This window comes from Phacochoerus africanus, chromosome 4 (genome assembly GCF_016906955.1).
Source record: "Phacochoerus africanus isolate WHEZ1 chromosome 4, ROS_Pafr_v1, whole genome shotgun sequence".
Classification (NCBI taxonomy): Eukaryota; Metazoa; Chordata; class Mammalia; order Artiodactyla; family Suidae; genus Phacochoerus; species Phacochoerus africanus.
Genome location: NC_062547.1, coordinates 107,592,847 through 107,620,123, shown reverse-complemented (window position 1 = coordinate 107,620,123; position 27,277 = coordinate 107,592,847). Strand labels below are relative to the sequence as shown.

The 27,277-nt window shown below is 36.7% G+C and overlaps 1 long non-coding RNA gene across 2 annotated transcripts in view; it reads right to left on the bottom strand.

Annotated features, from left to right (window-relative positions):
- LOC125124346 (uncharacterized) overlaps window positions 1-27,277 on the bottom strand; it is an 86,496-nt gene that overhangs the window by 34,105 nt on the left and 25,114 nt on the right. The window contains exons 1-2 of one of the 2 annotated variants that reach the window (XR_007134277.1): window positions 17,494-17,526; window positions 13,437-13,485 (exon numbers count right to left, since the gene is read on the bottom strand). This is a non-coding gene — a long non-coding RNA (uncharacterized LOC125124346). Of the gene's footprint in view, window positions 1-13,436; window positions 13,486-17,493; window positions 17,527-27,277 lie in introns of those variants that run through there. The other variant, XR_007134278.1, reaches the window with a different exon arrangement.

Sequence of the window (27,277 nt, the reverse complement as noted above, 5' to 3'; positions counted from 1 at the left end):
ACTCATGGGTCGTTTGTTTCTATATGTCAGTAAATTTTTAAAAAGTGGCATTTGATTAAATTTTCTTCCTCTGTAATTTGGGTAAGGTCAATATTGTATACTGTTTAGGGTAACTTTTAACAGATATTTAAGTGAATGAGTTAAGGAGGAGAAATTTATTGGGTGGAATTAAGTACAAGGGAAGGGCACCTCCTGGAAAGCCATTAGAATCAGCTGACTTGTTGCAGCTCAGGTGTCACATTGTCAAATGTTAACTTCCTCTACTACTCTATATGAACTAGTCCACTCCAGCTTTCTCTCAGCTATCTCTGTTTATTTTATTATACCACTTATCATGCTATGAATTTATTGCATTCTCTGTTCATTGTGTATCTCTACACATTAGTTTTAGGCTTATGGTGGAAACCCTTTTCCTTTTTTGTTTTTATTTTGTTATTCACCATTGTGTCACCAGAGCCTACAGAGAGCCATCCAGCTGTTTAATAAAGGACAAAAAAAAAAATTAGCTTAATTGGTTTATAAATTAAGCCATATAATTTCATTAGAGGAACATGAAAGGCCCAAGTATCTTTTTTCTATCATTTTTTTTTTTTGTCGTCTTTTGAGGGCCGCACCCACAGCATATGGAGATTCTCAGGCTAGGTGTTGAATAGGAGCTGTAGCTGCTGGCCTACACCATAGTCACTGCAACACCATATCTGAGCTGCGTCTGTGAGCTATACCCCAGCTACACCCAGCTCAGGGCAATGCCAGATCCTTAACCCACTGATTGAGGCCAGGGATTGAACCTGCCTCATCATGGTTACTAGTCAGATTTGTTTCTGCCACGACAGGAGCTCCTTTTCTCTTTTTTGATTCAAAAATTTTGTATTCTAGAACTTCATTACACAGCTGTTGGGGTGGAATCACACGTTAACAACTGTTAATATAATGTGTATTTTGAGTTCCTTTTAAAAATGGTGTCCAGGAGCTCCCATTGTGGCGAAGTGGAAATGAATCCGACTAGGAACCATGAGGTTGTGTGTTGGATCCCTGGCCTCAATCAGTGGGTTAAGGATCCGGTGTTGCTGTCAGCTGTGGTGTAGGTTGCAGACGCAGCTTGGATCCCGCGTTGCTGTGGCTCTGGCGTAGGCTGGCAGCAACAGCTCTGATTAGACCCCTAACCTGGGAACCTCCATATGTGGCGGGTGTGGCCCTAAAAAGACAAATAAATAAATAAATAAATAAAAATAGTATCTAAGGGACAGAATATTTTATTACATGTAGAAGGAAAAGGGAGGTGAAGAATTACAGAGAATAGAGCACTCCTTGGAAGAACTAATCAGAGTAGGCGTTGGATCCCTGAGTGTTAAGAGATGGAGTGAGGGCAACAGAATGGAGAGACACTTACTGTGTCTTAGACTTTCTGATATGCACAGTCCTTAGACAAGGCCTTTAAGAGATGTTTCTAATAAGGTACTAATTACTGTTCTAACAAATATTTTTTGCAAGCTACTTTCAAGAATTTTTGCAGGTTGCTATTATGGATTCACATGAAAAATTTTTCCCTGGCCTATTGGAAGTTGAAGTTCATTACATTGAATAAAAAACTTACAGAAGGCATTAATTGAGTTTTCCCTTGACCCTAACCTATGTTTTTTGTTAAACTCAAAATAGAGCTCACCTTGGAGTCACCAGTTGTAGAGGCCTCCTTTACAAGCCCCTAGGAAAGTTTTTTAAGTTAATTCTAGTTCTACCTAGCTCTGTAATGGTGTGATGCTGTACTTACCAATTTGTATGTAATTGGCTAGTAAAAACAAAATATAATTCCTTGATAATAATCAGATAATTGAAATTCCAGGAGAATTATTAGCATACAGTAAGGAAGATATAACTGAAACATTTTTGAAAAACTGCAGTTCTTTGGAAAAGTGCTATTTCTACCTGCTGTTTAAGACAAATGAAAATGTTATTCTTGAGCAGGCAGGTTGATGACTAAATGTTTCTTAAATCCTGGATGGGATTTGTGGCTCTAAAAGTCTTTCCTTGGGAGAGAGATTTTCCAAATTTATCCATGAGGCCAATATTACTCTGATATCAAAATCTGTGATAGATACTACAAAAAAAGAAAATGAGATTAATATTTCCCATGAACATAGATGAAAAGATTCTAATTAAATTTTAGTAAATCAGATCTAACAAAAGACAAAAAGAATAATACATGGTGGCCAATGGAATTTATCCTGTGAAAGCAATGTTTATTTAACACTTGAAGAATTGTTCAGTGTCACTGTGTCAACAAACTGAAGAAAAATCACACGATTAACTCAGTAGAATCAGAAAAAGCATTTGACAAAATACAACATTCATTCTTAATAAAAATTGTCAGCAAACTAAGAATAAAAGAACGTGTCCATCTTGATAAAGGACATCAAAAATCCTACAACTTATATCTCACTTATTGGTAAAAGACTGACTGCTTTCTCCCTAAGATCGGAAAAGAGACAAAGATATCTGATTGTACCACTTATTTTAAACTTATTCTAGAGATTTTATCCAGTGCAATAAAACAAAAAAAAGGCATACAGACTAGAAAGTAAGATACAGAATTGTCTTTTTTTCCCCTGTTTTCTTTTTTTCACACAATCATCTATATAGAAAACCCAATAGGATCTTTTTTTTTTTTTTCTCTCTTTTTAGGGCCGCATCCATGGCATATGGAAGTACCCAGGCTAGGGGTTGAATTGGAGCTGCAGCTGCTGGCCTACACCACAGCCGCAGCAACTAGGGATCTGAGCCGAGTCTATGACATACACCACAGTGCATGGCAATGCCAGATCCCTGATACACTGAACAAGGTTAGGGATCGAACCCATGTCCTCATGGATAATAGTTGGGTTTGTTACTGCTGAGCCACACTGGGAATTCTCCAACTCCCCAATAGGATCTTAAAACAAGGGCAAACAAAAAAACCATAAAATTCTGACTCTTCAGTGAGTTTAGCAGGTTTGCAATTTCAAATATGCAAAAATCAAATTTATTGGAGTTCCTGTTGCTCAGCAGAAACAAATCTGACTAGTATCCATGAGGACACAAGTTCGATCCCTGGCCTCGCTCAGTGGGTGAAGGATCTGGCATTGCTGTGAGCTGTGATGTAGGCTGCAGACACGGCTCAGATCCCGCGTTGCTATGGCTATAGCATAGGCTGGCAGCAACAGATCTGATTCAACCCCTAGCCCGGGAACTTCCATATGCCATGGGTGTGGCCCTAAAAAGACAAGAAAAAAAATCAAATGTATTTCTATATATTAGCAAGAAACAATGAGAAATTGAAACTTTAAAATACCTATTAAAATAACAAAAAGAAATAAAATACTTAGAGATAAATCTACCAAAAAAAAAGAGTAAAACATCTATATCCTGAATACTATGAAATGATGCTGAAAGAAATTTTAAAGACGATCTAAATAAATGGAGTGATAATACCATTTTCATAGATCAGAAGGCTGCCAGCCAATTTCTGGAGGGCTAATGGAGCAATATGACTACCATTGACAATACCATATTGTAAACTTCATTTATTTTAGAACAGTTTTAGAATTACATAAAACTTAAGCAGATGATGTAGAGTTCCCACACATCCTACAACTCATATTTCCTTCTTGTTAAAACATATATGTCAGACCTAGTGAACCAATAGTGATATGTTATTATTATTATTATTTTTAATTGAAAAGAAATAGATTTATTAGGATAGGACGCTTGTGAGAGATGCAAGTGGGCAGGCAAGAGTGATACTTTATTATTAACTAAAATCCATACATTGTTCAGGTTTCCTTAGCTTCTACCTAGTAGCCATTTTAATAGGTTTTTAGGGCCGCACTTGAAGCATGTGGAAGTTCCCAGACTAGGGGTCGAATCAGAGCTACAGCTGCCAGCCTACGGCACAGCCACAGCAAGGAGAGATCCCAGCTGCATCTGTGACCTACACCATAGCTCACAGCAATGCCGGATCCTTAACCCACTGAGCAAGGCCAGGTATGAATCCTGAATCCTCATGGTTCCTAGTAAAATTCATTTCCACAGAGCCATGATAGGAACTCCCATTTTAATATTTTTATGAAAGTTCCATCCAGGATGTCACATTACCTTTGGTAGCTATGTCTCCTTAGGCTCCTCTAGGCTATTATAGCTCTCAGACTTTCTTTGTTTTTGACAATACTGGCAGTTTTTAGGAACAATGACAAGATATTTAAGAATGGCATTCATTTAGGATTCATTGATTTTTTTTTTTTCTGTGATTAGACTGAGATTATGGCATTTTATGAGGTTGACCATAGAGGTAAGTATCATTTTCATCACATCATGTAAAGTATATATACTATCAACATGCTTTATCACTTGATGTTATCAGTGATCACTCAGTTTAAATGTGTGTCAGTTTTCTGAAGTGTAATTGATTCAGCTCCATCTCCTTCCTAACCATTTAATCACTGAAAGGAAGTCACTATGTCCAGCATACAGTCATGGAATAAGGAGTTAAGTTGCATTTCCTTAAGGGCTGAGTATCGACATAAATTATTTTGAATTCTCTACAAAGATCTATTCTCTGCATTTATTTTATTCAATAATTTATAAGTTTGGATCCATGGATATTCATTCTCTACTTGGGTTATAATCTAATATGACTATATTAATTTTGTCATTCAAATTGTCTTGGCATTGGCTACTGGGAACTCTTTAATTGAGTTACTGTCTCCTTTGACATACTCCTGCTATTGCTGTGTTTGCTTTTTTAGCCCTTCCATTTTTCCTATAACTTGTTTAGGCCTTATCTTCTTTTTTTTTTTTTTTCCTTTTCTTTGGACGCACCCACAGCATATGGAAGTTCCTGGGTCAGGGACTTAATCTGAGCCACAGTTGTGACAACACTAGATCCTTTAACCCCTTACACTGAGCTTGGGATCAAACCTGGACTTCTGCAGCAACCCAAGCCACTGCAGTCAGATTCTTACTTACCCACTGCACCACAGCAGGAACTCCAGGCCTTATCTACTATATATTCTGTCCTAATCCTGGACTGAGCCATTTCTCCAAAGCATCCTGGTTCCTTTCATTGGAAAATAGTATTAGAAACCAGTATCTGGGCACTAGATGTACTTACTGCTATTGGGTATCACTGTGTCCATGCCTTTCTGCTCATAGAGCAGGGAAACCTGTGTACATCAACCTCTGTATATATAGATGTGTATAAATACCTCTATGTTTATCCATCTGTGTCTCCACTAAGCTAAACATGAGTTCACCCTGATGATTTCAATTCTACCAATACCATTAGTTCCATTTTTTTTTTTTGACTCCTGCTTATCTACAGCCTCTTATGACAGTGATAAATGTGGCTCCCACTGTCTCCCATGCATTAATTTTCAATTCACATATATGTATAGAAGTTTCAGAATTTTTAAAACATTACCCTGGGGAAACAATTTTACCAGCTAGAGCATGTTGCTTTTGTATAGCTCTTTTGTCTTTGATCTTATAGTCACTGATCATTTCCAAGGTTTCTTAAGTCAGCACCTTTCCCCCATGTCTTCAATGAGAATATCTCATAGGCTTATAATATGTTAGATTGTTTTGTCACAGTCTGAATTTTGCCCCACAAACTCCAACCTCCTATTTTTAAATTTGCATAATTAAGGTTCATTTTTTTTGTGTGCAGTGGAATTCTGTGGGTTTTGATATATACATGGTTTCATATATCCATAATTACAATATCATATAGAATAGTTTTGCCACCCCTAAAAATCCTCTTTTGTCTATTCAGCCTCCCCCTTGTTACAATTCTTGGTAGAAACACTGGTCTGTTTACTATTACTATAGTTTTACCTTATCCAGAATGTTATACACATGGAATTATATTATATAGCTTTTATGACTAACTTTCACTTAGTAATATCCATTTAAGATTCATCTATGTTTCTCCATGGCTCGATAGCACATTAATTTTATTACTGAATAATCCATTATTTCTTTCTTCATTAACCCATTGAAGGACATTTTTTTGGTTTCCAATTTTTGGTAATTATAAATAAAGTTGTATATTGCTTTACAATGCATATTTTTTCTGTGGACTTAACATTTTCCAAAAATTTGGACAAATACTTGAAAGCACAATGGGTGGATCATATTAAGATTATCCAAGAAACTGCCAAGCTTCCAGAGTAGCTTGCCATTTGTGTGTGTGTGTGTGTGTGTGTGTGTGTGTGTGTGCGCGCTGAAACCCGGAAGCTGTGCCATTTTGTATTCCTGTCAGCAATCAGTGAGAGTTCTGGTTTCTGTTGATCCATGTCCTCTTCAGGGTCTGCTATCATCACTTACTTGTTTTGATTTTAGCCAGAGTAACAGGTATGTAGTGATATCTAATAGTATCTTTAAGTTGAAATTTCCTAATGAGAAAAGATGTTAAGCATCTTTTCACACACGTATTTGCCATCTATAGATCTTCTTTGGTGAAGTGCCTGTTCAGATCTGTTTTACATTTTTTAGTTAGGTCTTTTTGTTTTCATGTTGTACAGTCTCAAAAATTCTTTGTGTATTTTGGATACAAATCATTACTCTGATATGCATTTTCCAAACATTTTCTCTGGGCCCGTGATTTGTCTTTTTATTCTCTTAAGAGTATCCTTTGTATAACAATTAAAATTTTTTTTCATAAAGTCCAACTTAATTTTTTTTTCTTTCATGGACCAAGATCTGGCTAGGAGTCAGATTATGTTTAAGGTTTGTTTAGTTACAGGTGCCACAGCCTTCAAATTGCTCTAATTGCTTTTTGTCTCCCATCTTGGCTTTGGGACTTTGCTATATGAACGTGATTCAAAGAGTTATTTTTACAACTCTGTCATTAATAACACACTGTTGCTTACAGTGCCTTTCATTAGTAACACACTTTTAATATCCTGGAGGCTTATTGGTAGGGTGGTAGCATGGGGGTGTGGTTGATGTTTCTGAAATATTCTGATTTCATCTTAATTATTTAATGGGCCTGGGGCTATAGTCTTCACAGTGTTTCTGTTGTGTCTTCAGTGATATGTAACATTTTTCCTCTTCAGTGTTCCAAACATTTTTTCTTTTTATTTTTTTTGTCTTTTGTCCTTTTAGAGCTGCACCCGTGGCATATGGAGGTTCCCAGGCTAGGGGATGAATCAGAGCTACAGTTGCTGGTCTACACCAGAGCCACAGCAACGTCAGATCTGAGCTGTGTCTGCGACCTATATCACAGCTCGTGGCAACGCCAGATCCTTAACCCACTGAGTGAGGCCAGGGATTGCACCTGCAACCTCATTGTTCCTAGTTGGATTTGTTTCCACTGTGCCACAATGGGAACTCCCCAAACATATTTTTTGAAGCTCTGGTCTCTGTTTTTTTTTTTTTTAGGGCTGCACTACCTTACATAGTTTGTTCATTTTTAATTATATTAATTCTTCTAGTCCATGAGCAAGGCCAGGGATTGAAACCCCTACTTTAGAATTATTGTTCTAGTTTTGTGAAAAATGCCATTGATATTTTGGTAGGGATTGCACTGAATACATAGATTACCTTACATAGTTTGTTCATTTTTAATTATATTAATTCTTCTAGTCCATGAGCAAGGCCAGGGATTGAAACCCCATTAACCATGTATACTAGTTGGGTTTGCTAACCACAGAGCCATGATGGGAACTCCTGTTTTCATTTTTTTAGTCTCTTGAATAAGACAGGCGAACTGGAGGGGGCTGGAGTGGGGAGGAATTACCTTCCAATAGCTGGAAAGAGGTTTCAAAATTCTGGTCTAATAAAATCTTTTCATTGTGGACAAATCTGCCTGTTTTAGATTTGTTACTCTCCTCCTCTCCTGCCTGGGTCAAGAGGGGTTATTTCTTGAATCTGCACTGTGAGAATGTGGTAGGATCCTAGAAGGTAAGTGTGAATGCTGAGCCCACAAAATAACACAGTCTCTCAAAAAAATTTTATTCTCATCCTGATTTTAATTGAGCCTCTATTACCTTGTCAAAATTATTATGTAAATATTCTTATGAGTTTATGACTTCAAGTGGCTTCTACTGAGCAGACCTTGGTTGGACGCGCATCTTTCTGATGTACTGTTTGGATTAGGCTGGCAGTTTGCCCTGTGACCTAAGTTTTCTGATGGATTTTTTTAATTCCTGAAGCTTTTCTTGTTTTAAGAATGGCAGTAATACTCCAAGCTCTATAGATAGACATCTCTTTTCATTTATTTTTTTCTTTTTAAAAATCCTTCATCCAATATCCTCCCTCCTACCCCCCAAAAACTCCTGGTAATCACAGAGTTGATCATCCTTTTTTTTTAAAAGTGAGTTTGTGAAGTATAATTGACCTACAACACTATGCTAGTTACTGGTGCGTAACATGGTGATATGATATTTCAGAACATTACAAACTAATCACCATGATAAATCTAGTTGCCATCTGCCATCTGTCACCATAAAAAGATAATACTTCTATTATTGGCTATATTCCCCACATTGTACGTTTTATTTATTTTGTAACTGGAAGTTTATACATTTAAAACTCTTGCACCTATTTCTCTCATCCCCTCACCCTCCTCCCTCTGGCAACTGCCAGTTGGTTCTTTGTATCTCTAGCTTTGTTTGTTTTGTTTGTTGATTTTTTTTTTTACATTCTACGTATGAGTGAAATCATATGTTATTTGTATTTCTCTGACTTACTTCACTTAGCATAATGCCTTGTAGGTCCATTCATGTTTTCACAAATGGCAAACTTTTCATTTTTGACGATTGAGTAATGTTCCATTGTTTGTGTGTGTGTGTGTGTGTGTGTGTGTGTAACCACATCTTTACCCACTCATCTGTTAATGGGCACTTAGGTTACTTCTATATCTTGGCTATTGTACATAATGCTTCAGTGAACATGAAGGTGCACATATATTTTTTAATTAGTGTTTCAGTTTTCTCCAAAAAATACCTAGTAGTGGAATTGCTGGACCATATGGCAGTTGTATTTTTAATTTTTTGAGGAACCTCCATAATGCTTTTAAAAAATGTGACCAATTTACCTTCCTGCCAACAGTGCGTGTGGATTCCTTTTTCTCCACATTCTGGCCAATGCTTGTTATTTTTTTTTTGCCTTTTTGATAATAGCCATTCTGACAGGTGTGTGGTAACATTTCATTAGGGTGTTGATTTGCATTTCTCTGATGATTAGTAATGTTGAGCATATTTTCATATACATGTTGGCCATCTGTATGTTGTCTTTGAAAAAATACCTATTGAGGTTATCCACCCATTTTTAATGAGTTTTTTTTTTTTAATATTGAATTGTATGAGTTCTTTATATGTTTTGGGTATTAACCCCATATCAGCATATTTTTGATATTAAATCCTTATCAGGATACAATTTGTAAATATCTTTTCCCTTTCAATAGATTGCCTTTTTGTTTTGTTGACAGCTTCTTTTGCTGTGCAAAAGCTTTTTCGTTTAATGTCGTCCCCTTTGTTTATTATTTACTTTGTTTCCCCTTACTTGAGGAGACATATTCAAAAAAATTGCTAATATTAATGTCAGAGAGTATACTGCCTTTGTTTTCTTCTACAAGTTTTATGATTTCAGGTCTTATATTTAGGTCTTTATCTTGAGTTTGTTTTGGTGTATAGCAAGAAAAAGTAGTCTAGTTTCATTCTTTTGCATGTGGCTGGCCAGATTTCTCAATACCATTTATTGAAAAGTTTGTCTTTTCCCCATTCCCTCCTTTGTCATACATTAATTGATCATATAAATGTGGGTTTATTTCTGAGCTGTCTCTTCTGTTCCATTAATTTATGTGTCTGTTTTTGTGCCAATACTATACTGCTTTGATGACTGTAGCTTTGTAATATAGTTTGAAATCAGGAAGCATGATGCCTCCAGCTTTGTTCTTCTTTCTTAGAATTGTTTTGGCTGTTTGGGGTCTTTTGTGTTACAGACAAATACCTACTTTAGAATTATTGTTCTAGTTTTGTGAAAAATGCCATTGATATTTTGGTAGGGATTGCACTGAATACATAGATTACCTTACATAGTTTGTTCATTTTTAATTATATTAATTCTTCTAGTCCATGAGCATGCTATATCTTTCCATTTGTGTCATTTTCAGTTTTGTTCATCAGTATCTTATAGTTTTCTGAGTATAGGTCTTTTACCTCTTTAGTTAGATTTATCCCTAAATATTTTATTCTTTTTATTGAGATTATTAATGGGATTGTTTCCTTAATTTCTCTTTCTCATAGTTCATTCTTAGAGTTGAGAAAAACAACATATTTCAATATAATAATTTTGTATCCTGCAGATTGGTGGCATCTTTAGGATTTTCTCTATATATTATGTCATATGCAAAGAATCACTATTTTACTTCTTTCTTTCCAATTTGATTCTTTTTATTTCTTTGTCTTTTCTGATTTCTATGGTTAGGACTTCCAAATCTACATTGAATAAATGTGGTCAGAGTAGGTATTCTTGCTTTTTTTCCTGCTCCAGAAGGAAATGCTTTCAGTTTCACCATAGAATATGATGTTAGCTGTGGGTACGACATGGCCTTTATTATGCTGAGACATGTTCCCCTATACCCACTTTTTTGAGAGCTTTTATCATAAATCAGGTGTTGAATTTTGTCAAAAGCTTTTTCTGCATCATTAAAATGATCGTATGGTTTTTACCCTTTAATTTGTTAATGTGGCCTATCACATTGATTTTCATTCTTTTTTTTTTCAAAAGTTGTTGAGAATCTATTTTTATATAACTTTTAAGCACAAAGAATGCAATGTTAAACATGAATTTTGTCCTTATGGACCCTAGTAAGAAAGGAGACATCAAATAAGTAGTTATATACATATCTAATCAATTGCATACATATAGCAATAAATACAAACAAATAAATATAACAAAGGAAAACAGAGGTTGCTATGAGAATGCATATTAAGGTAACTTGCACCATCATGTGCTAGGTACTAAGAAATTCAATCAAATTAAACCATTGAATTGTCATAAATTTATTAGATACCTTTATGAATGTATCTACAGAATTTTTTAGCAGCAACCCCTTAGGTGAGAGAAGAAAGAACATGATTTCTGCATTTATTCAAGATAATTTTAAAAATATAAGTATTGGGCTTATTATAATCTTTGGCATATGAAATAATATATGGGAAGAATAATAACTGCTTGGTTAAAACATTTGATTTACTATAAAGAGTATATCAGCTTAATTCATTTTAAGGAATCAAATGAACATTTTTGGGTTAATTGCTGCTCATGGGGGCCAAGTGAAATATGTGTTTCTAGATGGATATCACATTTTTTAAAGGACAAAGCAGTTTTATGTAAACAACTTTTGGCAGTAGCCTTTTAAAAGCTTGTTAGGCACTGAAAAAGTGAATAGCATTATTTGAGAATGTTAAGCGTTTCCCAGAACAACTGAGCACAAAGATATTTATCTACAATTTCGTCTACAATTATTCACAAAAATAGATTTGTAATACATGGCAGTGTTCTTTGATGGGTCCAGGTATAGAGTTTTCTACTTCAAGATTAAACTAGTGGTATTTAATCCTTGATCATTAAGTTATTGATAATGGAGACACCGTTTCTTCACAAACTTTACAACTTTCAAATGAACAAGCTTTTACTGAGTTTTCACTGTGTTGTTAGCCTTAGAGTAGTCACTTTGGTGTTTCTGAATGGGGATAAAACAGTATTTTGGAAGATATATGTATAACTCAGGAAGTTTAGTAATAAAACTTGTTTGAAATATACTGTTTAAAATGAGTTTAGAGAGTGAATAATGGAGAGAGGTTTTCATGGCTAGAATTGTCAAACAGTTTGATTGAGGAGGGAGAATGTGTTCTGGATTTGACTTAAATTATGCTTGAGGTGACCAGAAGAGAGGAAAGGCATTTATCCAGGGCAAGCATTTGGCAGGTATGGGGGTTGGGATAAGATTAATGATCTTTGAAACCATTAGTCTAGTACCTGGGAGGGTCTGGATGATCTGTGTCATGGAGCAAGGACTCACTCCAAGTCTTTATTTTGCTTCGCAGGCTGGAAACGACTCAGAGGAAACATGTGTGGGACTCATTGATCATTTTTGACACATAGCAGATTAGTCTAATCCAAAACATTGCCCAAAACAATGACCTAGCTGGTTGATGGCATTTGGTTGGGTGATTTAGTTTCATATGTTCAAGTAGAATAGGATATTTCAGTGAATAAAGTTTCGTTGTCCAAGTTACACGGACTCTTTATATGATCTCTAATCTTAGCAAATAGTCCCCCTTTTTTTTTTTCTTTTAGCTTTTTGGTTGTCTTAAAAATGGAGTATCAGAGTTCCCGTCAGGGTGCAGAGGAAATGAATCCAACTAGGAAGCACATGAGGTTGAGGGTTCCATCCCTGGCCTCACTTAGTGGGTTACGGATCTGGCATTGCTGTGAACTGTGATGTAGGTTGCAGTTGTGATTTGGATCTGGCGTTGCTGTGGCTGTGGCGTAGGACAGCAGCTGTAGCTCTGATTCGACCCTTAGCCTGGAAACCTCCATATGCCTCAGGTGTGGCCCTAGGGGGAAAAAAAATGGAGTATCACATCTTTAGTGTGGGAATTATAAGACGTGGTAGTGGTTTTCATGGACCTTACAGGAAAATTATTGGTAAATAATTTGTAAAATGTTTAGCATATGCTTGCCCTTATGAGAGAATTGTGTTGTTTTGGTGGAATGTGTGAAGTAAGAGAGCTATGTGTTAATGCTTAATAGACGTTTGTTACCCATAAGTGTTTGAGTATGCTAAACACTGACTACAAAATAACAAATGTACCTATAGAAATATAATTTAGGTTTGAAAAATAACACAGATACCCAGCTCAGACCCCCACATTGACTCCTTTTCTGGTTTTGGATACAAAGTCTCTATGGAAAGAGAAAGCCACACTGAGAGAGGCAGTTCTGCCAGCAGAGGGGCATGCATGGTGCAGAAGAGAAGATTAAACCTCCAGCTTTCTCCTGGGTGACAGGGATTGGGGACCACAGAATCACCCATTACTCTGTGTTGTTTGGGGGCCGATAACAGAGAATAAAGCCAACCTGGATCCTGTTTTCCGAGCTGCTCACAGAGCCCAGTGTGTGACCAACAGCACAGCAAGCTGGCAATGGAACTGTGCCACTTGGAGCCTGTTTTCTGTTGTTCCTTTGCTTTAAAACTCAGTTATCATCCAAGCAAACCTTTGACCATGGGAAGCCATCCATTGAACATACAGAAATCAGAATGGACAAGCAGGCTTGTGTAGCTTAATCTTACCTCTAATTTGCATATCCTCACCTGAGGAAACACAAAAACACCCTACACTGTTCTAGAGGCCTCATATTCAGTAGCAGAATTGGAAATAGGCATTAGTCACCTTTTCCTGGTATGGCCGCTTGGTTCTCCAAAAAATCCAGTCTGGAATTCTGTAAAAAAAAAAAAACCAAACAACACCACAATTCATGTATAAAATCCATGTAATTTATATGGTATTTTGCAGGCATTTAAATGAGGTAGTGGAGTTCCCATCGTGGCGCAGTGGTTAACGAATCCGACTAGGAACCATGAGGTTGCGGGTTCGGTCCCTGCCCTTGCTCAGTGGGTTAATGATCAGGCGTTGCCGTGAGCTGTGGTGTAGGTTGCAGACGCGGCTCGGATCCCGCATTGCTGTGGCTCTGGCGTAGGCCGGTGGCTGCGGCTCCGATTCAACTCCTAGCCTGGGAACCTCCATATGCCATGGGAGCGGCCCAAGAAATAGCAACAACAACAACAACAAAGACAAAAAGACAAAAAAAAAATGAGGTAGCTATCTTTATATTGGCATATAATATTTTTTTGAGAATTATTAAGTAACCAAAGGAACAGAGCTTGTAGTACAGACTTATTTTAGTAGTAAAGTGATAGGTCATGCATATGTATTGTCCATTGATCAGAAATAAATAGATTGCCAGATATTTCTCTAGTAAAGGTGGGTTTATTTGGGATCAGCAGAGAATTGCAATTCAAAATCTACAACCATGGATGGAGAACCATGTTCAAGTCCCCAGATAGCAAGGGAAGAAGCTTTTATAGAAAGGAAAAGAAGTTAGGAGGGTTACAGTAAACAAAGAGTGCATGGCTTTTCATTGGCTGAGTCTCTGCCAGAAAGTCTTTGTTCTTCCTCTTGGGTTCTACTGTCTTCCCAAGGCATAAAAGATCCCCCTTCTGGTCTCCTGATTCTATTTGAGATTTCTCCTGAATCTATTACAGATTTCAAATCTATATGAGACACATTGTTTACATATCTCCTTATGGAAGGATTATAAAAATGATTATCCTCCACAGTGTCACTGCACAGGCAGACAGTGGAACTGAAGTGTGTGGTAGAAATCTTTTACTTACATACAGTTCTTTATGAGTTCCTATATATATCAAAAATATTTTCAAGTGTAAATTATGCACATGGGAAAATTTTTTAAATGCCACGGAAATATACTACAAATATTAATGTTTAGCTATTTATTACTGAAATGGAAATTGCAAATTCAGAGGATGATTTTTCTCCTATCTATATTTAAAGTGGTGCTATACTCTCCGTTAACTCCTAGGGAAGTTGAAATCTTTATGAAGTTTCAAGAAATCAAGCATTTTATTTTTAAAGTGCCATGTATGTTACATGAATTAACAGTCTCTGTGTACAAGTAGTTGACTGACTCAAACGTATGCAAAATAGAAAAAATAATAAACAAATATATAATCTTATGTAGAAATCAATGGCTGTAAGGCTTTTTTGTTTTTACTTCTCTGATCTTTCATACTTTCCTCTTCTTTGCTTTTCAACTCTTTCTCCTTCACTTCTCCAAAAAAAAAAACCACAAGGCATTATGAATATGGCAATATTTAATTGTTTATACTCTTTTGCTGATGATGATCAAAGTAATTTAATATGGGAATACTTGGTTTTATTGTGCTTCACTTTATGGCACTTTGCAGTTTGTGTTTTTTATAAATTGAAGGTTTGTGTTAACAGTGCATTAGGTAACTCTATTGATGCTGACAGTTCCAACAACATTGTTCACTTCCTGTTTCTATGTCACATTTTGTTGATTTCTGTGGTATTTCAAACTTTTTCATTATTATTGTTAGAGTGGTCTGTGATCAGTGATCTTTTAGGGTGCTATTGTAATTGCTTTAAGGCATCATGATCGGTGCCATTTCCATAACATCAAAGTGCAAGGTGAAGCAGCAAGTTCTTATGTGGAAGCTGCAGCAGGTTATCTAGAAGATCAACAGATAAATGGAAGATTTTGAATGTAGACTAAATGGCCTTATAATGGAAGAAGGTGATGTCTAGGACTTTCATAGGTAGAGAGGATAACTCAGTACTGGGATAAGCTGGCTCTTGTTAGACTACTGCTGCTGGTGACCTGAAACTGGAGCCAGCACTCATTGACCATTCCCAAACTCCCAAGACCCTTAAGCATTATGCGAAATCTACTCTGCCTATGCTTTATAAATGGGATGACATGGTCTGGATGACAGCACACCTGTTTACAACATAGTTTAGTGAATATTTGAATCCCACTGTTGGGTCCTACTGCTCAGGGAAAAAAAAAAAGAAAATCTAGTCACCCAAGACCTCTGATGGAGATGTACAATGAGTTGTTTTCATGCCTGCTAACATAACATGCATTCTGCAGCCCCTGAATCAAGGAGTAATTTCATCTTTCAAGTCCTAAAATTTAAGAAATATATTTGTTAGGGTTATAGTTGTCATAGTGATTCCTCTAATCTTGGAGAAGTCGATGGAAAACCTTCTGGAAATGATTCAAAATTATAGTTGCCATTAAGAACATTCACGATTTATGGGAAGCAGTCAGAATGTCAGCATTAACATGAGTGTTAGAGAAGTTGTGGAGGAAGTGACTGTATATGAGGTGGAACTAGCAAAAAAACTAGAATTAGAAGTGGAGCCTCATGATGTGACTGAATTGCTGCAATCACATGATGAAACTTAGGTGGGATAAGGAGTTGCTTCTTACTGATGATCAAAGAAAGTATTTTCTTGAGGTGGAATCTACTCTTGGTAAATATGACAAGAGAGGTTGTGTTGAAATGACCAAAGAATCTAGAATATGACATAAACTCAGTTGATACAGTAGTGGCTGGGTTTGAGAGGATTGACTCTAGTTTTGAAAGAAGTTCTACTCTTGGTAAATGCTATCAAAAGCATTGCATGCTACAGAGAAATTGTTCATGAAAGGAAGAGTCAGTTGATATGACCAACTTCAGTGTTGTCTTACTACCAGAAATTGCCACCACCACCTCAAACTTTAGCAGCTATGACCCTGATCAGTTAGCAGCCATCAACATGCAGGCAAAACCCTCCACTAGCAAAAGACTACAAGTCACATAAGCTCAGATGATGGTTAACATTTTTTAGCATTTAAGTATTTTTTTATTTTATAAATAATATTTTATAAATATATATAAATATATAGTCTTTTTAGGGCCACACACGTGGCATATGGAGGTTGAATTGGAACTGCAGCTGCCAGCCTATGTCACAGCCACAGCAATGCAGGATCCAAGCTGTGTCTGTGATATACACCATAGTTCACAGCAATGCCAGATCCTTAACCCACTAAGTAAGGTCAGGGATTGAACCTGTGTCCTCATGGATACTAGTTGGGTTCACTAACTGCTGAGCCATGATGGGAACTCCAAATTATATATATATATTTTCAGACATAATCCTATTGCATACTTAATACACTATGGTGTAAACATAACTTTTATATGCACTGGGTAACCAACAAATTCATGAGCCTCACTTTATTGTGATACTCTCTTTATTGTAGTGGTCCAGAACTGAACACACAGTATCTCCGAGGTATAGCTATAATTGGGTAAGTATTTCATGATCATGGATTACTAGTTAATACCAGCAAATATCTCTGCCTTCAGTCTTTAATTGTCTCCTTCACAGAGAATTCCCTTAATACTGTGTTAAAACTGTAAGCCCTACCTTGACTCCAAATATGTACTGTGCTCTCTACTCATCTGTTCTTACCACAGTATATGCTTGTTGAATGAAAGGAAAATTTAAACTCTGTAGTCTAAGTCACTTGTGGATTTCCAAGATTTTAATGCATAAAAGTAAAGAATTGATTCTTTTACCCTTTCATCTCTAATTATAGCTTTTCTTTGGAATGCCAAGGTTTTCATTTCTCTGGATAATCAGTGTTCTCTTTGCCTTCACCTACTATCATGTACTTTCTGAATATTAATTCTATTTATTCATGCTTTCTGGTCGTCAAAATACATGTAGCTCCTTTCTCTTTCAAGAAAATCAGTCGTAGCCTAGGGCTACTATTTCTTTGTTCCTTTAAAGAATTTGCTTTATTATTATTATTATTATTATTTGTCTTTTGTCGTTTTAGGGCTGTACCCACCTGTGGCATATGGAGGTTCCCAGGCTAGGGGTCTAATCGGAGCTGTTGCTGCTGGCTTATGCCAGAGCCACAGCAATGTGGGATCCAAGCTGTGTCTGTGACCTGCATCACAGCTCATGGTAATGCCAGATCCTTAACGCACTGAGCGAGACCAGGGATCGAACTGCAACTCCATGGTTCCTAGTCGGATTCATTTCCGCTGCTCTTGGTTAAAAGCAAAAGAATTTGCTGAAAACAAAAACAAATGAACTACCTAGTTTCCAGACTCCTTTAAAAGCCACTAAGATTATTAATATTTTGTTATTCACAAATATTGGGTACCCACTAGATGATAGACACTATGCTAAGCTCAAAAGAAAAAATATATTTCTGCTAAAAATAAAAATTTAATAAAGATTATTTCTAAAATTTCATTTTATTTCATGGTTTCTTTTAGAGTAAGGCACAATCGAAGGACAAGGCATTTAATTTTTTTTCTTTTTTCTGCTACTGCTCATTTAAGATGACTCTGGACTAAAATTTTCTCAATTTTTAGGCTATCCACATGAAAACATTCATATGAAGACAGTGTTAAATATATCATTGGGAGGGACAAGATTTAATTTTCATAAGTTTTGTTTGTCTCTCTTGGTAAATACAAAACTAGAAGTTATTTAAGGAAGGCAATTTTTCACATTAATAATAGTATCTTGTTCTGTTCCCTTTCATCAGTGACAGCATATACAGGTTATCAGGTACACAACAGAAAATACAGGACAAGGAATAATCACAATTTAATACATACTTTCACTGGGGGAAACAACACAAAATCAGTATATGATTACTTATAGTATGGACCCCTAACTGGAAGTCAGTATTATAGATGAAGACATTATTAAACACATTAAAAAAATTAAACTTTTAGAATTTTTAGCTCCTAAAGCAAATACCAAGCAGTACCTTTATTTCTACTATAATATGTACTAGTTATTACCACACAGGTTTAATGAGTAGGAGCACTGACCCTAGATAGGAAAATGGTACATTAAAACTATCAATGTAATTGATTTACTTAATTTTAATCTAGTTGATGTACACAAGGATGAGATTACAGTTTTTCAAAATATGATATATTGTAGGTTTTTAGTAAAGTAAAATTAATATGGCTTTTTAGGGTAACTTCAACATTAACAAAAAAAATGAACCAAAGCAAACCACTGAGAATCTTTTCTTTTTAAATCCATAATTTAATGGAAAGTAAGTTATTTAATAGAAATGTAAAATGCTTCCAACAATGCGCTAAGCCAATGGAAATAAATTAGGGCTTTATTATTATGGAATAATTACATAACCTTAGTAATGAGATTAGTGGAAGAAACTAGCTGATGTAACATTGGATTTTAAGATATTACTATGGTTGCTTTGGTCAGAGTATTCCAAAGTTTGGTATATAAGAGGTATATCTAGGTCTTATTACTAAGCTTAGAACACTGTCATTTTCCTTTTGGAATTCATTACTGTAAAATTGAGAGCTTTGAGTTCTTTGTGTTCCTGCTTATGCCTCTTACTACTGTTCCCTGAGCCTCCTGTGGGCGGGAGCTACCCACTTTCCTTCCTTCCTTTCTTCATCCCATGTCCCTGCTGCTTCTGGGCTGGCTGTACTCTCTCAAATAAAAGGGAGACTTTTCTCCCTTGATATGAGAGCAGTATAGGAGCTGAAAATCATTCCATTTAAGGCATCACACACCCATGAAATCCTTTGAAAAATCTGATATTAGTAAGATGGATGTGTTTAAATCAAATTAAATTTAAGGAGCTTTTTTTTCTTACCTCAGTAAGATGGCATACTTACTATATGTTGGTGGTTTATGATTTCTTTAGCAGAAATAAATATTAATTCTTCTACTCAGGAATAGCATTAGAGATTAATTCCTGGAGTTTTTGATAATAATTAAAAGAAGCCTTAAGAGCATTGCATGGACATAATGAAGTTTTAGGAAAAAATAGCATACTTTAAAAATGTCATAGAATGTATTCAACAAATGTTACTTGTAAATCTTCATTTTTTTGTAAAAAATAATAAAGTGATATATTAATCAGAATTGTACTATTAAAAACTGAAAATAGAAGTTTGTATGTGATTTTTTTTTTTTTTTGCATTCTTGGGAACCCAATCTTTCATTACCAGCATATGTCTTGTACAATAACTACCTTATTTTTTGTTAGAAGAAAAATGCAATTTACATTTGAATGTGGTAAGTAGACCAGTCTAACTATAAAGAAAAAATAAGAGATCCCTATTTTTTCAGAACAGATGCAGCTCCAACTCCTTGATTCACTGGGTACCACGTTTATATCCTTTTGGTAAGTCTTGGTGTTTGAAACATTATCTTATTTTTCTTTGTGAGATGAATATCAAAATTGCTTACCTCTTTTGGTGGCCTTTCATGTCACTGGTCAGTTGCTATGATCCTATGCCATCCTCCATCCAATCACCCACCATTAAACATGTTTGTTGTGCCCTCCTGCTTGTGGATTGGCACACTTCAGCTTGCAGTTGTTTGGCTAGTCTGTGAAAACTGGGCCTTGGGAAACTGGTTGGGTATATACACTGAAGTCTTTATATTACTGATTCTACCTTAATTTTTCATGTTAGCCAAGGGCAGTGGGTGATAGGCCTGCCTTTTCTACTGCCTGTCTAAACCATTTTTATCCTTCAATGTCCAGATGGGATATTACCCCCTCATAAAGCTTCCCCTGATGCTCTCATCTAGAGGTGATGGGTTTCTCATTCTCGTGAAATCTCTCATGGCTTTTTCACTTTCTGCTATCATTTTTAATGTTAGACCAGTGCTTCTGAAAGGAATGAAGCACGGATGGTTGTCAGAAACTATTTCAAATGTGCATATGCAATTCCTGCTGCCAGAAGATAGCATAATCTGGGGTGGTCAGGAGGAGGACATGCACATTCTGACAAGATTTTCCTCATGATTTGCACATACTGTGCCCTTTTTGCAACTTTTCATCCCAATCTGCCCATCTTGACACACACTTCATTCTAGGTGTCCTCTCCTTGATTTACCTCCACTTTTTTTTTGTCTTTTGTCTTTTGTCTGTTGTTGTTGTTGTTGTTGTTGTTGCTATTTCTTGGGCCGCTCCCGCGGCATATGGAGGCTCCCAGGCTAGGGGTTGAATCAGAGCTGTAGCCACCGGCCTACGCCAGAGCCACAGCAACGCGGGATCCGAGCCGCGTCTGCAACCTACACCACAGCTCACGGCAACGCCGGATCGTTAACCCACTGAGCAAGGGCAGGGACCGAACCCGTAACCTCATGGTTCCTAGTCGGATTCGTTAACCACTGCGCCACGACGGGAACTCCTACCTCCACTTTTTTATACTCCCCACCCTCTGTGGTACATTTTATCTGGTACCTCATTAATAAACAGTTGTTGAAGGACTGAATAACTAAACAAGTATTCAAAAAGACCATAAAAATTGAGTGGCTGGTATTGAAATCCTACATGTTCTGAGTATCTTGAGTTTTCTAAATTTGATTTTCTGATTTCCTGCTTATTAACACAGCCGTGTTTGATACTGGACATTGACTGCGATACCAGTGACAGCCTTAAGCCATGGTGCCTGTCTCTATCTTTTGACTCTTAAGTAGCGGTTTGAGTCTGCTGTCTCTCTGACTTTATTTTCTGTTTATGGTGAAATGCTCACTCTGAAAACCTTTCTACAATTTTGGGGTTTTCCACTGAGCAGCTTAAGGAACAATTTTATTGGTAGATGTTGTCAACTTTAAAAATATGCACAACTTAAAAAGTTGAGACTATGCAAACATGGATACATTTTAACAGAAGTTTGCTGCTAGTCTTCTGAAGGCTACTGCAAGTCACAAGGAGCAGATGTAACCATGAAGGATTTTAGTACTTTTCTAGATATAAGAAGATGCAAAAATTTGGCTCATAAAATCTCTCTGAAAACATCTAACTATCCAAAGATCTATTCTCCTAGTTTTCCCAGAGCACAGAGTGCCTCACTCCTGATCTCCACCTTGAGCTCTTTTCAGGGTGTATCAAGGGTTGGCAGCTGCAGTGGCTTATGATTTAATCTGTGTAGAGGCAGATGACAGGTGCCAATCTCCAGTTCAAAATGTCCTATTTGTGTAGCTCTCCTAGGGAAGGAATTACAGAAATCCTTGTTCCAGGCTCACTTACTAGGACAGACATGAGGCATGAAGAAGGGCTCATTTGCTCATAGGAAAGAAGGAAATGTCTAAATTTTCTAGTGAAATCAATATGATAAAATGATGTCTTGGTTCCTAAGAAAGATCATAAATATTATATCAGCAGTATACCTGAATTTTAGTAGTATATCTTTGACCCATAATTTCCAACATTCTATATTGACAAGTCAGGGATTGTTACATGTTTGCCAGCACTCCCCATAGTCTAAGTGTGCAGAAGTGGAAATTGTATCAGACTTTTTTTTTGTTTGTTTTTTTTTAGTCTTTTGTCTTTTTAGGGCCTCACTAGCCTATGGAGGTTCCCAGGCTTGGGGTTGAATCAGAGCTACAGCTGCCGCCCTACACCAGAGCCACAGCAATGCCAGATCCGAGCCGTATCTGTGACCTACACCACAGCTCACGACAATGCCAGATCCTTAACCCACTGAGCGAGGCCAGGAATCAAACTTGCATCCTCATGGATACTAGGCAGATTCGTTTCCACTGAGTCATTATGGGAACTCTGTGTCAGCCATTCCTAATGTTCATTACTGGCCTTTATTAAAAAACCAAACAAACAAAAAAACAACTTTGTAAATTAAATACATTAATCTACAGTAAAACTCTATTCCATAAACATCAATATTCCACAAAGTGAATATGAATGTGAGTGAAGAAGCAGGTTTTCAAAATCTATAGTTTCCTTCTATTCTTTATTGTTAAAATTAATTTTGTTAAACTGCATATTGAACTTAAATTTTTTTGATTTGTTTAAATCAGGTTGTGAGCTACACTCATAAATTTATTAGGTAACAAAATAGTCCTGTGATGCAAAAGTTAAGTTTTGTATTTTGTGAATAATGGAATAAATAAGAGGACAGCATAATTTACTTTTTTTCTTGACCTATTTGTATTTCTTTAATCTTTGCCTCATTCAAAAATAATGACTTTTAAAAAGAAAAAAAAAACTTCTAAATTTTTATTTTCTATATCTTTTCTCTCTGATCTCATGTTTGCATATGCAAAACATTGTAGAGAGAAGATAGCCATTGGCTTTAAAGAGCCTAAAATATATTGCATATATTAAAATAACAAAATGTATGAGGATAAATGCAGTTTACTTAAGGACATTGATGGTCTTGGCTGTTTCATTCTGGATTAACATATTAATACCATCGGTTGGACAGATGTGCCTTTTCTCCATGTAATTGTTAAGTCTCAGTATTAATGTCCTCAGTATATAAAAGACCAATTGAAACAAAATAAAGCAATTGACTTTAATATATAGCACAAATGAATGTTTCCACAGAAAAGAAAATCATAGACTTGAAGTCAAAATAGACTTGTGGCTGCCCTGGCGGAGTGGGGGAAGAGGAGGGAGGGATCGAGGGATTGGGAGTTTGGGGTTAAGGATGTAAACTATTGCTCTTGGAATGGATTTACAATGAGATCCTGCTGTGTAGCATTGAGAACTATGTCTAGATACTTATATGCAACACAACAATGGGAGGAAAAACTATGTATACATGTATGTTTAACTTGGTCCCCATGCTGTACCGTGGAAAAAAATAATTTAAAAAAAAACAAAACCCTAGAGACTAAGTTGTAGGAAACAGGAACTGCTCTAGATCTTTTAAATAGAAATGGAGTCAATGTAGGGGGAATTAAAGTCTTACAGGATTATTGAAGAACCTGGAGGAGTGGCTGTGGAATACCAGGAATTACCAGGAAGGTGGTTGGTTTGTTTGTTGGCAAAAGATCACTGAACTAGTGTCCAAGGTGCATTACTGCCTCTGATAAGGTGGAGACTCAGGTTGCCATGGAACTTGTTAGATCCAAGAACACACCGTCCTAGTCTCAATCTAGGATAGAAAAATACAACTTCCTACCCTGCTTCTTCCACTGTATCTGCCTCTTGAAACTTATAATGTCAACAAATGGACAACTATATGCCCTTGCAAACAACTTTATTGCCTCCCTGATGTCAGTTGTGAGCAGCAGTAACCAAGCAGAGAAAGATGATCTATGTCTGCTTCATTCCTGCCTTCTCATTGTAGCTGAAAGGGAGTGTGGACAATTTGTTTTTAGCCTTCCAGATTCTGTAGTTTAGGAAAGCCACTAAAAGAAGCTGAAATAGATGTTGGATGCTTTTTATATCCACTAAAGTCTTGTTTGCCAGTTTCTGCTAACATTTTAATATGTTATGATCTCAAAAAATGCCATAGTGATCAGATTAAACTACTATTAGGATGCCATGTAAATTCCTTGAGGGCAGTGATTTCCTGTTCTTTGTGTGTGGCGCCCAAAACCTCCAATAAGACTTGGCAGTGTAATGGAAATACAAATTAAAAATAAGAGGCTTAGTTCTTTTTGTTGAATAACAAAGGGAGAGACCTTTTTCCTCCTGCTTTTTCTCCTGGAGAATTTACTTTAAAAACTGTAAGTTCTTTCTCTGTATCTTTGAAATGTATATACATCTTTTCAAAAGCAAAATAAGCCTCTTTTCAGCTTAATGGGCCCCAAATGTCCTTCTTAAGAAGCTGAGAAACATCTCTTTGGAATATAAACATTCAAGGAAAATGTACCCCTTTTTCATAATTTCCTTAGGAGTATTTTTTTTATTTCTTTGTTTTTTTCTTATCCTACATTTACTACTCTCAATATACTCCTTACAATTTGTGATTGCATGAGTATTTATTCAAATAGTAATAACTGAGCTCTGCTCAAATTTTTTCAAATCATTTTTTATTTTACTTTTACTGATGTCTTTATTATGTGGTTGCACATTTTGCTTTTTCAGTCAACATCCCTTATTCTCAGTATTAGAGTTAAGTTGCCTAAAACTGAATCCCCACCTAGGTAACATTCCTCATTTTAAGACAATTTTACTGTCTGAAATTACTTGTCTTCTAATACTTAACTATGATTGTTCTTAATGATCATCACAAACTATCTTATTTTCTGTCCCTGTAGATTAATATGGGTCCTGTATTCTATTGAAAGAGGTCTGAAATCTAAGGCTAACATGTCTGCAGATAGCTCTTGCTGATTCTTTGTGCTCTATTTTCAGATTTACTGGGCGCAATCCTTACCTTTGTGATTTCAATGTGTGACTATATTTAATAGACTTTTTCTTCTTATGTAGGCTCTGCAAATATGACTCTAGTGGACATACCTAGATTAGAATTTTTAAAGTTCTCTTATAATTTAAAATTCCTTTAGAACTTTTGTTCTTGGGTGGCTGTCAAGGGAGAGTGCTGAACCCTAATCATTTAATGTGCGTCCTCAGAACTTTGTCCCTTTGGAAAAAGAATTTGGCAAAAAGACTGATGGTAGCAAAGGCAAATTAAGTGTTTATTTAAAAAGAGAAGAGAGAGAAATGGTGCGGAGGAAGCACAGACACAGACAGGCTGGGCGAAGGGGTGGAGAAGGAGAGAAAAAAGACAGAGACAGAAAGAACAGGTGAGGAAGAGAGACAACACATGCTTTGGAGATCCTTTAAATCACCTGTATGGATTCGGTCTTTCCATGCTGCCTCTGGCCAATCATGTTGCTTCATCTGGCTCTAGCCTGACTTAGGGACCTGGCCTCAGGATGGATTTTAGCACAAGGGTCTCTGGGAAGTTGACAGGATGTACTGTGGTCTGGTGGCCCTTTCTCTGACCCCTGAGGAGTCTTTCTGCGAGTGTGTGGTTCCTGAGGTCTCCTTGGCCTCAAGAATGAGAAATAGGTGGTCTCTATCTTTTATCCAAGCAAGATGCAGCTTTTATCTTGAAGTTATCTGTCCACAGGGAACAGGTTACAGCTGCTCAGCCTGGGGCCTACCTATCTCCTGCTTCACTTTCAGGGATGTTTTGTTGCACTGCAATAGCTTTGGATTTCCTCTTTTCCCGTGTGAAAATGTTAGTTTTGGTCAAGCTGATGATATTGCCAAAAAAACAAAAACAAAAACGAACAACCAAATTAACTAACAACAACAAAAAATTGAGATGACAAGTGTGGTCTGCTCCACAGCTCTTAAGCTAGAGTTCTGGGAAAATCATTGATAAAACTAATCAGCTTCTCAGGGAAGCATGAGATCGGAGAGAGGTTTCAACTGCAACCTGAGGAAGGGGCTAGAAAGGATTAGTGAATGCCTCTAGAGGGAGCTTAGAGCGTTGGCCAATAACGTCAGGCGATTTGAGATTGTTCTAAAGGTGTTTTCTAGCTATCTGTGAGAAACATTCTTAAGGTTATTTCCTAACTTTTTGATCTATGGAGAGTTTAGGTCTTCTCTAATTAGTTCTATTCAGAGCTAGACTCTTAAACTCAGTGATTCATGTTCTTCCGGAATACCCTTGACAGAGATGAAAGCAATTTCTGTGAGATGAAAGCAGTTTCTGTGAGATGAAAGCAATTCCTGTTAGATTGGGAAGCTTAAATCCCTGTGGTAAGTCTATTCAGAAGGTTAAGAAGATCCATCACTGCAACACTTAGCTCAAGGGGCAGATGGCAGTGGGGGAAGGGGAGGAATTGAGAGCATTTCTAATTCTAGAAAGTAGAAATCAGGGGAAGCCTAGGTTGGGTTCAGAATGCAGGTCTGTCTCTCTTAGTCTTCTTGAGTACAGATGCTTCAGAGTATTTTTATTTTCAATACTCACAAGGAGGACTCCTCGATGGTCGAATAGGAAATAGTCATCCCTTGGGAAGAGGAAGAAAATTAAAAATCCAGACAAGTTGGTGCTGAAGACCTGCCAGTTGTGGAGACCAGTATTTGACTTTCTCAAAACTGCCCATGATCAAACAGGGCCTTTATATTCTGGCAGAAGGCAATTTTAAAACAAGCCATTGCTTGTTTAATAATTCTTTTATCTGCACTTAATTTTTTAAATCTCTCAGTATGTCTGATCATACCAAGGGAATCAGGATATGGTGTTTTGGGAAAAAGCTGGGTTGGAGCCTGAAAATATGGGGAAGGGAATTCTAGGATTCACTGTGCCAACTATCTCTAGATGGTTTAATTCCCTTGCCCCTGCAGCCACTGACCTTCAACGTACCCTGAAAGGAGTTCAGGGTGGAGATCAGGAATGGGTTGCTCTGTGCTCTGGGAAAAAACTGGCAGAACAGGCCTTCAGATAGTTAGATATTTTCAGGAGATTTTATGAGCCTGATTTTTTAATCTTCTCATGTCTAGAAATGCACCAAAATCCTTAACAGTGACACCTACTCCTCATGACTAGCAGCAAGCCTCTGCCAAAATGTGTGCTTGACCACACATTCCTTCAGAGCTATTTGAGATGCTGTTTCCCAGGCTATTGTGCTCACAATGCCCCAATTGAAAGTTAACTCACAGCTCTCACACTGTGTATTTTTTTTAGTTGACAACTAATTTGGAGATTATATTAAAGTATGAAATTTCCCAAGGTTAAAGTAAGACCAAGAGGAAATAATTGGGGTTACTTTGATGTAAGGGAGCATTTGTTTTTAGTAATTAACATTTAAATATCACATGTTACATTTATTAAGAAAGATGATTTCTTGTATAGGCCTTACAGGATCTGGGCCTTTTTACATTCTCTCAAAGAGAGACTTGTGAA